The sequence below is a fragment of the Tyto alba genome, unplaced genomic scaffold (genome assembly GCF_018691265.1).
Source record: "Tyto alba isolate M040663 unplaced genomic scaffold, T.alba_DEE_v4.0 Super-Scaffold_41, whole genome shotgun sequence".
Classification (NCBI taxonomy): domain Eukaryota; kingdom Metazoa; phylum Chordata; class Aves; order Strigiformes; family Tytonidae; genus Tyto; species Tyto alba.
Genome location: NW_024881317.1, coordinates 22267013 through 22281078, shown reverse-complemented (window position 1 = coordinate 22281078; position 14066 = coordinate 22267013). Strand labels below are relative to the sequence as shown.

The 14066-nt window shown below is 44.4% G+C and overlaps 1 protein-coding gene across 1 annotated transcript in view; it reads right to left on the bottom strand.

Moving 5' to 3' along the window:
- HCN4 (hyperpolarization activated cyclic nucleotide gated potassium channel 4) overlaps positions 1-14066 on the bottom strand; it is a 104116-nt gene that overhangs the window by 79931 nt on the left and 10119 nt on the right. The gene's annotated exons all lie outside the window — the stretch shown is intronic.

Genomic DNA, 14066 nt, shown 5'->3' with positions numbered 1-14066 from the left:
TGCTATATACTGTAATTTGATCAGTAGCAGCAAAGGGGAATTTTCCTTTCTTTTCCATTGTAAAAATATAAATGTACACATTACTTAGTGATATTTTTATTCCAGCTATAATACTTGACAATTTGCAAACAACACATTTGAGGCAGTGATGCATTTAACCAATTACAACATAGTGTATTGTGAATTATGCCCTTTCTTTAACTTACAAAATACAACACATTTTATCAATATGAGTTAGTTTAAATTATTAATTCTTTGATAGTACTTACAATACGCCCACACTACTGTCACTCTTCTTAAAGAGATTAAGATTTATGTGACATCCAAAGGCACCTGGACAAGCTCAAGAAGTGGGCCCGTGTGAATCTCATGAGGTTCAACAAGGCCAAGTGCAGGGTCCTGCACATGGGTCAAGGCAACCGCCGGTATCAATACAGGCTGGGGGTGAAGGGATTGAGAGCAGCTCTGCCAAGAAGGACTTAGGGGGTGCCGGTGGATGAAAAGTTGGACATGAGCCATCAATGTGCGCTCGCAGCCCAGAACCCACCCGTGCCCTGGGCTGCAGCCAGAGCAGGGGGGGCAGCAGGGCCAGGGAGGGGATTCTCCCCCTCTGCTCCGCTCTGGGGAGACCCCCCTGCAGTGCTGGGGCCAGCTCGGGGGCCCCCAACAGAAGAAGGACACGGAGCTGCTCGAGCGGGGCCAGAGGAGGGCCACAACCATGATCTGAGGGCTGAAGCACCCCTCCTTATGAAGAAAGGCTGAGAGAGTTGGGGTTGTTCAGCCTGGAGAAGAGAAGCCTCCGGGGAGACCTTACAGTGGCCTTTCAGTTCTTAAAGGGGACTTATAAAAAAGATGGGGACAAACCTTTCAGCAGGGCTTGTTGCGACAGGACAAGGGCTAATGGTTTTAAACTAAAAGAAGGTAGATTTAGATTAAATATAAGGAAGAGATTTTTTACAATCAGGGTGGTGAAACACTGGAACAAGTTGCCCAGAGAGGTGATAGATGCTCCCTCCCTGGAAGGGTTCAAGGCCAGGTTGGACGGGGCTTGGAACAACCTGGTCTAGTGGAAGGTGTCCCTGCCCGTGGCAGGGGAGTTGGACTAGATGACCTTTAAAGGTCCCTTCCAACCCAAAGTATTCTATGCAACAGAGATTTTTCGGAATTCAGAAGAATTGAGGACAAGTAAAGCAGACTTTATGTTGAAGGTAATCTACCAAGGTATGTGCTTGTCTGAACTACAAACCAGCTCAATGCTCTGAATAAAGATGGAGTTTGGTAGCTGTTGGCAGAGCCCCTGCTGCCAGCGTGGTCAGAGTGGACCACAGACAGCACCGCAGTGGGCAGCCCCCTCGGACGAGCCCAGGCTTTTATTGCCATAACTGTAAAAGCCTTAGACTTCCCACCAACTCTGGTTAAAAACTGCAATCGTGACCAGGGGAGTTGCCTTTTTCATCAGGTATTAGCTAAATAGAAATATCAAAGCCTTTGCCTTGTGTGGGCTGCAGGGAGGAAGAACATGCCACATGCAGGGACCTCCAGGGAAATCTCCCCTCTGGGGCTCTTCTGAGTAGCTGGGGCACTCAGCAATGCCTACGGGAGCTGCTAAAGGAGCCACCAAGAAACTGGTGATGACTGTCCTTCACAAAAACTAGATTTATCAAGATAGAGACATTTCTATGGCCTCTAGTCAGTTTAAAACAGGCTTTGTAAATCAGCCAAGGCAGTCCTGACATTCTGAAACTTTCTTGGAACAACTTCACTGCATTTCCTGTTTTGCTGTCCCAGAAAACCTGAGCACTTTGTATTATCTTTGCACTGAAGTGCGCCAGTCATGAACCAAAACCACATTAAGAAAAATATTGTCCAAGCATGTAAGAAAAGAAATAGAACCTTATCCCAAAGAGCTGATGACACCCCTTCTCATAAGTGTATTTAACTTTCACTCAGATAGGGAAGCTGATGATAGAATTTAAGTGACTTAGCTAGGACAACAGCACTCTAACTACCAGATAGTGCTATCTTTCACTCAAGTTCCTTCAAATACCATACGGTGTATGTGGACTACACAGCAAGCGGTATCACCAAGCTCAGTTTCATGGAGACTAAGCAAACCTTGTGGCGTGTCATTTCAGTACAGTCTGACGCATGTCAGGACAGAGAAGTTCATGGAAGCTACAGTGCTGCTGCCCAGTTTGCACATGTCTTGGGATAATGAGAAGTATGGACATCTAATCTGTAAAGTTAATGTCTACCACCTAATCCTGCAGTGTGCTTAACAGAAATTGTATAAGCATTTTCAAGAGTTTTATGCGCAATTTGCCATTCAATAAATGCAAATGTATTGGAACACTTAGACCTAGTCCTTGGTCTGCAGACATGCTGTATCACACAGTAACAATATGCTCCTGCATTTCTTTTCCAATAATGCTGAAACATAAGCATGTTATAAGAATAAGAACAGTCATGGTGGATTCTGCAAGAAGTAGTCAATTGACCACTCTCCTCAACTCCTGCTGCCTGCCTGCCTGCAGATACCATCCTAACAAATTAAACCATATCTTAAATCTACACTGAGAACCCAATCTTCCCAGAAAGGTAAAAATAAACAAGATTTAATTTCCCCCTTTGGGGAACGCACACACAGAAACAGAGATAGCCACAAGAGACTTCATTTGTTCCGGCTCTAAATTTGGAGTATGGAGGCCAACAGAGCACACAACCCATTTCCAAATAAAACCAGCTTTAGTAATATTTTCTTATTTGCCTGGACATAAATATTACTAGCTCACGGAGAATTTCCCTGTAACAAGCTGCAAAATCAGTGAAGTCTTTGTGGGTACTACTTGTAGGAAAGATTATTCCCTCACTTCCTGAAGGCCCAAAGGAAGAACATTTACACACTGAACCTAGACAATTTATTGTTGTTCTCATAGCACCACTGAGGTGGATCAAAGATATAAATTGTTCTGCAGTGGAAATTCATTGCAGCAGTGGCTGGAGACACCACTGGGAAGATAATATGGTACAGATTCAGTGGGAGACTTATAAGCACAAGTTTCCTCTAGAAGGAAACCAGGTCAGTGCAACCACTGGCAAACCAAACTCTAACCTGTCAGAGGGACTCCCCTCTCTACTGGTGGGACGTTAGGCCATTTCGGGCTCCCTGCTGAGGAAAGGCACAGGCAGATTGCACACGAGCCACTGGTGATCTAGGATTGCCTCCTGCAGAGCCACATCACTGCATAAGAAGTGTTCCACTCCGTGGCTGTCCCATCAACTTCATCAGAAACAACCTGCAACACCACATCCTCCCAGAGTTAAAGAATTAAGTACAATTTTCTGTTCATAGCATTTAACCCAAACTGCGCTCATGGCAGAAAGCCCGGGCCAGAAAGCTTAACCCTCTCTTCGTATCCCACCCTACTGCACTCATCAATATTTCTTGATTCCTCCCTCCTCTGCACCGCCCCTCCATGCTGAATCCCAAAGGTTTTCAAGGTGTTAGATGTGTATTGATTTCACAGAGCTCCCTGAATACATTATGTATGAGACTTACATGCTAAGGGCCCGGCAATTCTGCATTGTTTGATCTTCTGAAATCTCTCACTTGTATGAATATGGAAAAGTTCCTCTTTGTTTGCTGTCCATTGATCTAGACGTTGACCCTTCTCTGTGTGCATTTATCTGTGATGATTTAATAATGAAAAAGACCAATATACGGAGGAAAGGAAGGAAGCCCCTTTAGGGGGACCTATTGCCATGGAAACGTGCCATATGTTGTTGCAGAGAGCAGATAGATCGATAAGTGCTGCAGCTTCCAAGTCACCATGAATATGCTGTGGAATGTGAAGGACTAAAGCCTAAGGACATGCATAAGTTGTGACATTATGAAGTTCAGGCCCTGGCCCATATCCAACATCTGGCATGAGTCAAATTCAGATGTTCAGGCAGGCTGTTAGAAAGGTGGGTCGGCACTAGGGAGTACTGAATTGTCTCAAAAAGCAGCGATATTGGGCCAAGGGGTTGATTTGTACCCAAGCATATGAAGGGAAGCGACTGTATCTTCTTTCAGAGTGCCCAAATTCCAATTTCTCAGAAACAAACAGGTAGAGATTTCAAAGCCTACTTCTCTGAATCTGATCTTTCACCTTGTCAAAGTATTAACAGCAGCTCATACTTAAAGCGTTCAGTGCTGCAGGTACAGACTTTACATCTGTATAGATGATATAGATACATGTACATCTGTATATTAGTTCAGAGTAAATGCCACTGCAAGAGTGGCAGAGGTCATATGACACCAACTGATGGAATAGGATTCTTCCACCAATTTATCTTCTTGGTAAATTACAAGGATGACAGGCTGGATTCTTAACTATTTTGTATTGACATGTCTCTCTGGACACAATACGAATTTACATGAGATAAAGAGGTCACCCTCACCACTAGGAACCCAAATTTACTAAAAGGAAACACTGAAATAGAGCAGACAGATGATGTGAGTCACATAACTAGATAAGAATCACAGCTTATAAAACGGGGGACAGTGGTGGGGACATTGCTCTGGTTTCTGCTAGCTGTTGTTTTGCTTTGGGTTGAGAAATTTATGCCCTCATGCTCTGCAGTAATCCACAAAGAGGTGTCAAACGCATGCAGCAGATAGCTAAGTCATTTGCCAGGCTGAGAAAAAGACTTCTAGCCATCTGAGATGCTAAAAATGTTCCTCCTAGGTATTGCCGTGCCACATCTTCGTGTTGATTAGGAATCACGACTCCAGTCTCCACAAATGGAAAGCAGGGTGAAACAGAAGGTCTCTTATTACAAGATCTAGGCTCTCACAGAGGCTCCTAGAGACCCAGGTTTGGGGTACTCACCATAACCTTTGAACCATGCACCGCCAGGACAACCACCTCTGCAGCAGGTCACCAGTGGGCTTAATCAGCCTTAGAAACAACTATGTATGTCATTTAGCTGGGTAGCTGGCCATTTACATCCAGTTACCTTACGATGAAAGACCAAAAAACAGAGGAAGAGCTCCCTGTGCCTGAGGATGGATCAAACCTGAACCTGATGTGGCTGTCGTTCAGCTATATGAAGCAACTGATTCAGTGAGGTACATCTCTGCTTGGAGGATAAGGCACACATGCTCTCTCACATTCTCTCTTCAACTTTTAAAGTTACTAGGATTTATGTCTGAGACAAGCAACAGCATCTGCCAGACTTCAGCACCCGTGCATGCTTATTCCTACCACTCTGCGTGAGCCCTGGGTATGCCAGATGGAGCAGGGAGAAAAAGTTCAACCTCTTTCCCGCTTAATGGCAGGATGGGAATCCAAAAAGCTGCCAGAAAGAGGTAATAGAAAGTAGTCCGGCATTTTCCAATAGTCTGTTGGAATGATCATATTCAAAGTTCTGTTACTCTAAAGGCTCAAAACTTCCTAAGTCACAAGCTCACTGGGGAGGGAAAACCAGAGCAACAGAACATGTTGCCTGTACATAGCTTTCATCCCTGACAAAGACACTTCACCACAGACCTGGTGGTTACACAGCACAGGGCTATGAAGATGTGGAAGAGAGCTCATTCCTGACTTATGCTCCCGAGTCAAATACCTTCTTTAACAGTTATTGCTTCTGGGTTAAAAACATGTTGGCCAACAGGGATGGCAACTCTAGTGCAGATTTTCTGCCTACCCTGTGAACAGAAGTATGGCTTCCAGAGTTAGAGGCTGAGGAAGCGCCAAAGGAGCAAATGTGTAAGCACCACGAATTGGGATGGATAGAGTGCATATTTTGTACTGTTTCCAAACATCAGCTCTTAGCGATCAGTATCACTTCATGGGAATCGACAGAAGAACACTGATTTACATCATTACTTTCGGCCCTGGTGGGAAATGTTAATGCTGGCATCACTGTTTCAGGCAAGCATTAGCATGATGTGCCAGCCATAAGCCTCTTTCTGTGGGGAAGAGAAGATGGGGGTGGAAGGGAGTAAGACATCTAAAATGATAATGAGGTAGTGACTATGTACGTTTCAGTTTCAAAAGCAGAAAATATTTTTCCTCCCCAACTCTCCTGCTGCTAACATCAGACTCTTGTTTGCAATGAGTTATTCAAGCTGGATTGGAGCACAATGAATCCTCTAAAAGACTAATGCTGCTGGGATCTTGGGGCTATTCAGGTATCGGAGACCCCAGACAAGAGATGAATCACCTTCTAAAAATGAAGCAATTAAGGAAAAAAAAAAGTTCAATTGCCTCTGATTATTTTAGGTCTCAGAAGTAACATACCGTACTAAGGCTATGCTTATCTAAGGCATCCACGTGAATCCACTATCCCCTCCAAACATCGGATGCTGAATTAATTACTGCATGTACTGAAACAGTATGTAGCTCACAAGAGGTTTCTTCCTTTTGACCTCAAAGCACTTTATGTTAAGTGGCTGAGTCTCACTGTCAGCATCTGCCAGATGGGGAAACTGAGGCACGGGGAGGCAGTTATTTCCCGAGTGCCTCACTCACATGCAGGTCCACAGCAGAAAGGAGAAGAGGGACCAGGAATCCTGACATCCACTTGAGTGTCTTAAGGCCACTCAACTCAGCTCACAACTTAGCACTTCAGCTCCACAGAAAGGCAGTTCCTCATGCAAGGAGCCACTGGGCTCCAAAGCCCTTTTCAGTTTCTGAGAAAAAAGAGTATTTGTTGCCTCCACAAATAGTTCTGCATTGAACTGACTGAAATGAGGAAACCCATAAGAAGCTTAAGGGTGGCAGGAGACTTGGGGGAAAAATGAGGAGGACTTGGTGCATACTCTGAGGTAGAAGGATGAAAAACTCAGGAACTGGACATTTAAAATATATTCTCCCCTAGGAAGGATCCTGTCAGACAGACACACTTGCCCAAAGAGGATTCTCTGAATCACCAGTTATATTCAGTGGCCACATCCAGGGCATATAAGGCCTTTCCCCTCATGTCAGAATTGTAGGAGCCATTTTGGCTTTTCATGTTCCTGTGTGGCATGGCGCGTGCTACATAACACTCCTGGAAAGGAAGCAGGTGCTAGGGGATCTGGGCATTTTCACTTAACACATATCTGGCTTTTGCCAAGGTGCAGGATGTTGATGGATCTCTCCTGCTCTTTCCAGGGCACGCTGCAAATTTCTGACTTTTGATCCTTGGTAGAAAGGGGGCATCTTCGTGGTGTGTGGGGGATTCTGCTTTATCAAAGCTCTAATCCATGTTGCAGGGTCTCAGTGACCCACACAGTCCACTCTAGCCATTTGTTCCAGGTAAGAAACCTTCTGGAGCAAGTTGTAACTGCAGCCCCTTCTTTCCTCACCATTCTCAATCCCATTACAATCAATGAGAGTTTGCATAGCAACTCTCTTCAAAAATATACAAAACACAGCAGCTTGCTGTAATTCTACTATAATGTCCAGTGCTGCTCCTCCAAAACATATAATACTTTTCTGCCAGAGACATCGAGACAAATAGTGATGGGCACCATTTAAAAATGCTTAGATAAATCTTTTCCAGTATGGGCTGGACTTGATCTGCTCTATTTAAGTGAATGGAACACAGCCATTGAGCCCTGGGGGAGCAAGTGCCAGCCCTAAATCATTTCTTTGATTAATTGTTCTTGGGAAGGAAGAATTCATTAAGCATTCTGCTCAGCAATTAGAAATAAATATATTTTTAGAATGAACAACCTGCCAGAAACAAGTTGTTTCAGAAATATATTCAGATTGATGCAGCCCATTTTCCATCAATATATAACAAGGAGGCTCCAGCCTACCAGTTTCCATCCTACCTGGAGGGACACTGCAGAAAAAGGTATGACAGTCCTGCCACTAAGGAACTACTTGTGCTGTCTATGCAACTCAAGTTCAGGTTCCGTGAGCAACTCGCTAGAAATTAATATAGTTTCCCTGTATATTAGTTTTCCAGACATAAAAGGGGAATATATATCCTTGCTATTTCACAGAAATATTACAAAGCTATTTCTACAGACAGCTGGGACAGTGCAGATACGATAGTCATGAAAACCCAATAAATAATGAAAAAAACCTCTGTATTTGCACTTCAGCATCAGGGCTCAGACATGCTACAAAGTGAATGTGAAATAACATTCTCTTTAAAGATTTTTGGACGTATGACCAATATAATTAAACAGACTTCAGGTGCAACTGAAACACGCAAGCAGTTTTGTTGACAGAGTAAACAATTACTGAAAGGAGAGCGGAGCAGGCATCTATTCCAAGGGAGTGATATTCAAGCACTTTCCTGCCTATTTATGGTGCAGGTACCACTGACAGATGAGGTGTAGCTGTATATTTTAAATCTACCCATTTTAAATTTTAAATCCCCTTACTTCAAGGCAGGAACTCATCACAGAGCTCTATTTTCTTCTGCCTCTTTTGGTGAGGGCAGGGTCTATTCATGCCTGAAGCCCACAGAAACGCACAAAACCGCAAGATGGGCAATGGCACTCTGCAGATGCCACAGACCTCCTCACCAATCTAGAAAGTTGTACTTCTGGTTCTGAGACTGGAAGAAGAAACTCTGAAAGAACTTAAACATGCTCTGGGTACTAAATGTTAGAGCCACAAAAGGCTATTCCAGACTTTTACATTTTCTGTCTTAAAAGATGTCTTATCCTTTGCTTGCGGTGCCTAGAGGCAAGTCTGTTCCCTGCCCTGTTTTGGATACCTCGGGTGGCAGCAATGTCTCAAGGAATTCCAGGCTTTCCAAGAAGCAACGCAAGAATGCACTCTCAAAGGCCCTCTTCTCTAAAACATGAAATATACTTGCAGCTTTTTTGCTTCTACACATACAGAACCCAATTTCAAGGCCACTGCAGCAGGCACTGACTTAACCTTTGATTTCATCAGGAACGGGGAGGTGCTAGCATATTATATAAATTAGCTGGGAACTCGTGCACTTCAATAATGCTTGATTACATAATTTCTGTGTTTTTCTTTTTTTAGTTAATTTAGTCCTTCTGCTTAAGTAAACCTAGTAGTAAGGCAAAAGCCAGGGTTTTCCTCTGTGTTCTTTCAAATTCATCCCAGCAGAAATACATGTGATATGACTCAGCCCAACTGGCTGGCACTCAATAGATCACAGGAAGGCTGAGAAAGTGAAGTATAAAGATGGTTCAGTGATGAGGGTACCTGGAAAAAATCTCAGCAAGTTACTCAAACCAACATACTTAGCACTCCCTGGCTCCAGTGGGGAACAGCAGAAGGAAGTCTGGAGTCCAGGAAAAGCAGACAGAAGATTAGCTCTGCTCTCAAGTATATCCAAAAACATTTTAGCTCATTAGATATTCAGATTGTAAATTAGGGATCTCCTTTATGACAGACATCACTGAATCAGAAATAGCTATTTTCTGGGTGAAGAGCAGAAAATTCAGTGCTCTAAAATACTTACACTGTAGCAACAGAGAACTAGCCTCGCTAATCCTGCTTTGAAGAGCCATTCCACAAACATCAAAATGTGAATGTAATCTGGTATCTCTCACTGTAGTGCAATATTAGCAGGTCTCAGACAGTGCTAGACACAGTGCCCGTATGTGCCTCAGAGGTATGTATACAAGAGACAGGCCACAAGTAGCTCCAGTGTCACCCCCACTAGCTGCAATGGATTCTCACCGAGGAATTTCACTCCATACGTCTGCTGATAAAAACTAATTTCAAAGACATGGTGGTCTATCCTTCTCCATCCACAGGAACCCCAGTGTGCGGAGAAATAATTTTACCCAGCGCTGTAGCAAGGCTAGTGCTGAGGTGAAATGCAGCAGTTGGGCAGTACACAACAGAACAACATACAACTACTGCTTCAGGGCAGGGTACGAATAAAGCTGAAGCACACCATTTCCACTGGACCAAAATTACTCACAGTGTTGTCTGGTTGCCTCTAAAGGCTAGTAGTCTGCTCTGTCAACAGCCATGGGTTTTGAATGATCAGGGTAGTTTGTATTACTACAAATACAATTTGTATTGTTTGGAATACCCTCCCTTCTGCTTTCTGAGCTAACCAGGACCATATAGATATTGCCTTTGAAAACCAAGTGTCCTGGGTTTGAGTCTTCAAAGAGCTTGTGAAGAATTCTCTCCCCTCCTCTTGTGATCAGCTGTCAGAAAGCCGTGCTCCACCTTGAACCATTACAACCAGAGGTACAGCCAACCATGTGTCTTCTTCCCTAATTGGACTGCACATCTTCGTACCCAAGTTTGGGGCAGGCACAAGTTTCCCCTTACCTGCCCTTACTTGAAAGAAGTGCTCTTTCCCTGAAACTCAGCCACAAGGATGTGTACGGAAAGCAAGGCCTAAAGCTTATCCGTGGGCCAAGCTGAGGAAATGTGAATGACTAACGTCAAGGCATCTTGTTCAGCTCTTTCACAGCTTGTCTCTGTACATCTTATCTAAGAAGACTGGAAAGAAATGCTGATGGCCTGCCATTACTGAGAAAATGTGTGTGTGATGATTACACTAGAGGAAGTGTTTAAGAACAGCTCAGCCTTGTGAAAATAATACCCTATAACAGCAGCCAAGTCCCAGAGGGGTTACATCTCCCGACTCCCCAAGTCATGGATGACTTCTATACCTCAGTGTCTCCAACAGCTACGCTCATGGATAGGCATTGTCTTTCATCTCCACAGACAAGCCGACACCTCTGTCATTTCCTATTCACCATGAGGTGCTCTGCCCTGCAAAGAGGGTTGTGCCAATTGGGGGACAGAGCTTTTGAGAAATTTCACTGCTTTTTTGTTTCCTGCTTTTACATTTAGGCTATAGGAAACAGGACAGGAAAGATATCTGAGGTGGTTTAGGGTAGAAGGATGAGCAAAAAAGAGGTAGTGGTAGTCTGGACATGGGAATCACCATCCTGTGGTACCAGGGAGAGCGATCTTTGTATAGATGTTTGACATGCTCAGCTCTGTTTTACGCTTCTCACATCCACAACACTCACGACATATTGTATTATTAGCTGCACCCCCGATGTTATGTATTAATTTCTGAAGCAGACTCATTCACACACACATAACACATCCACCCACGAGCAGGAATGCTTAGACAGACACAAAGCCATCCAGCAGCCAGTTATTTGGGGTAGAAACAGCTTGCGTTAGCTCACGATGAAGCTTAGCCTTAATTCTACTGAGTTACTGAGGCTGGGAGCTGTGCACTGTTCTCCTGACTGACTGCGGACCTCAGAGCAGGGCAGATGATGTCAAGGCAAATCTTTTTTTGTCTGCAGTGCAGATTTTGCTGTATGAATTTACTTGCAGATGAGGCTCCTGGATCCCCTGTTCAAAAGCAAGAGCCCTAGGCCATACCCACATCTGCCACTGTTTGCCTAATCCTGTTTGTGCTGCAAAAGGAGCACGCAACCAGCAGAGCTGACCTTGGCTGGAAGGCCTTGGCCCAACTTTCAATCAATATACGTAGACAACGAGAAGCCAGAGGAATTTTCCCTGTTTGGGTGATGGATCAAGGGTAGACAAGAGTGGAGTGCCTGTGCTGCAAAGAGACAGCACAGGAGCCCAGTCGTAACAGGAATACACCGAGATAAACTCCAAACAATGTAACTTTACATGAGGTTTTGAAAAACTGAGGACCAGAGACTTTCCAATAGCAGCCAGGGTTGAGCCAACTGTCACCGCCAGATCTGGAGTGTGATTTAAGCACGTCTTTGACCCAGGCGTTTGTTCCAATACCCAAGTGGGGAACGAGGCTAGTTGCTCTCTAACCATAGCATACACAGTGTATCACACTAACAGTGGCTGCCACAATCTTAAATTTGCACTAAAAGCCAAGAGTCACAACAGATTATCAGAGAGATTCAACAGTCGGCAAGCTTAGAGGGTGTTTCTAAAGCTGCTACACCACAGAAAAGGACAAACATCTTGCCAGCTCCTGTGCCAGACCTTTTATTCAGGAGTGTTTACTAAAGTCAGGAAGTCACATATTCCCCCCCAAAAAGGTAGCACACTTTGCAATACACATAACCCATGAAGAAAAAATGGAACATTTTCTTTCTAGAGCATCTCCAAACCCCATGCAGGGGCCACATAATTCTCATTTACAGGCACAAAAGGTAAAATTCACCTTGTCTCCCTCCCTGTGCAGGCTTTTTTTCTATCTTTTTCCAACCTAGTTCTAAATGTGCTACACAATATAGGACCATACATGGAACTGCACAGGCATTGGTAACCAGCTTCCTTATTAAGAAAAAGGAACCAATTACTCAGAAATCACCTAACAGATCTACTAATTTTTCTGGTCCTAACAGCTGATGGACAAGAGATGTAACCAAATCTACAGCAGTACGCAGAAAATTATAATCATGAAGAAATGCTCACGAAACTGCCTTGTAGATATTAACCACACCCTTGCTGACATCTACTCTGGCATATTCTGTTACATTAAAATATTTTAGAGTTCTACAGCGTCTTCCATGGTCCCTAGCAGTATCATCACCCTTTTTTCAAAGTTGGAGAATTCAAGGCACAGAGCATTCTGTGCAGGATGGCTCACAGGATCAAAACTAGATGCCTGACCTGCCTTCCAGTTTGTCCTTCTGTCCACTATACATTGCTTACAATTCAAAGTGTATCTGCAGCTAAATGAGCACAGAAGAACGATACAAATGGTTTGTATAGGCATCAAGGAGAACAGGCTGTGATCTGTTGTCTAGACTGGTCCTTTCTCCTGCCCTCCCCACAATTCACAGAAACCAGGGATGGAAAAAAGTACTCCTCTTGTTATTAATAGACGTATAACCTGTGCATGCATTAGTGCTTTAAAGCAAAGGGGGAAAGATCAAGCATCAAGAATTTGGGCTTAATGAAAGCGGGTTTGCTATTGTTAAAAAAGCTGCATAGAGTCAGTCATCGTTATCATTTCTATTACCATTTTGACTGTTGGGAGAGCTAGTCCAAACCCTGACACTGCCAGGAAATGTCACCTTTGCACTGCCTCACTATGCCTAATGCAACTTCTGCTTCTCCGCAGAGCTCCAGGATGTCACTGCACTTGCTCAGCCCACACCCCTGGGCCCTGCACGGTCCCTCCAGCCTGGCCAGGGAGCAGGGCAGAGGTGGGAGAACACGCGGAGCAGGGCTGGATAATTAGGGGCCTCCATGTCCTCCCGTCCCCTGGAGACACGCACATGCGCACGCGTGCACATAACTCTTCTGCAGACAAGACATTGCACTGGGTAACAATGATGTTAGCGCTGTGATGAGTTAGCACCTTGCCCTGAAATCATGGGTGAAGCGACAGCTGGGAGGAAGGGACTTATTAATGTGGAGTCCCCACGTCTTTGGAATGCAGCTGTTATCTCCCCCAGAAGCTCCAGAGAGCTGATAACTTTGCATGACATTTCTTTCCCACACCCAGGCAAATCCAAATGCACTTCACCACGTTTTCCATCCCCCAGACATGCAGGGAGTGGAACTGAGCATCAGACTGAAACAGTGCTCAGCAGCTCTGACCAAGAAAACTGAATCCCATCAGAGTTCCTCTGCATACTCTCTCATTGGAGCTGTGTAGAGGGATGAGGAGTTACTCACTGTACAGCTACTGATTTCCTGGCAGTCATAAGAACCCTGAGCACAGCTGTGAAATTAAAAATAAAAAAAAAGGAGTTATAGCTTCTACACTAGAGTCAGCTGGCAACCTGCAGCACCTCTCCTGCCTCTAAGCTCTTTGACAATAGATGCATAAACACAGACAACCTCTCCATCCAAAGAGGCAGAGATTTAAATGCTTAATTAGCACATTTGGACGAGTCACCACAAATGAGATTAGCTTTTGCGCATCGCTGGGGAAACAGCTGTGCCCCTATAATGTCCAAGTGGTGGGCCCTGAAGCTGACCTTGGAATTCCCCTTTGGATGCTCATCTGCTCTGCTCTCAGCAGCACTGTCTTCCCCCGCTGCATGCAGCATCTCTTCAGGAGTTAACAGCCTGGTTTTACTACAGTCTGGTGCTAATACTAGGCACGGGGTGACCATATTTGATGTCAGCCACTGTGAATATACTGGACGGAATGAATAATTT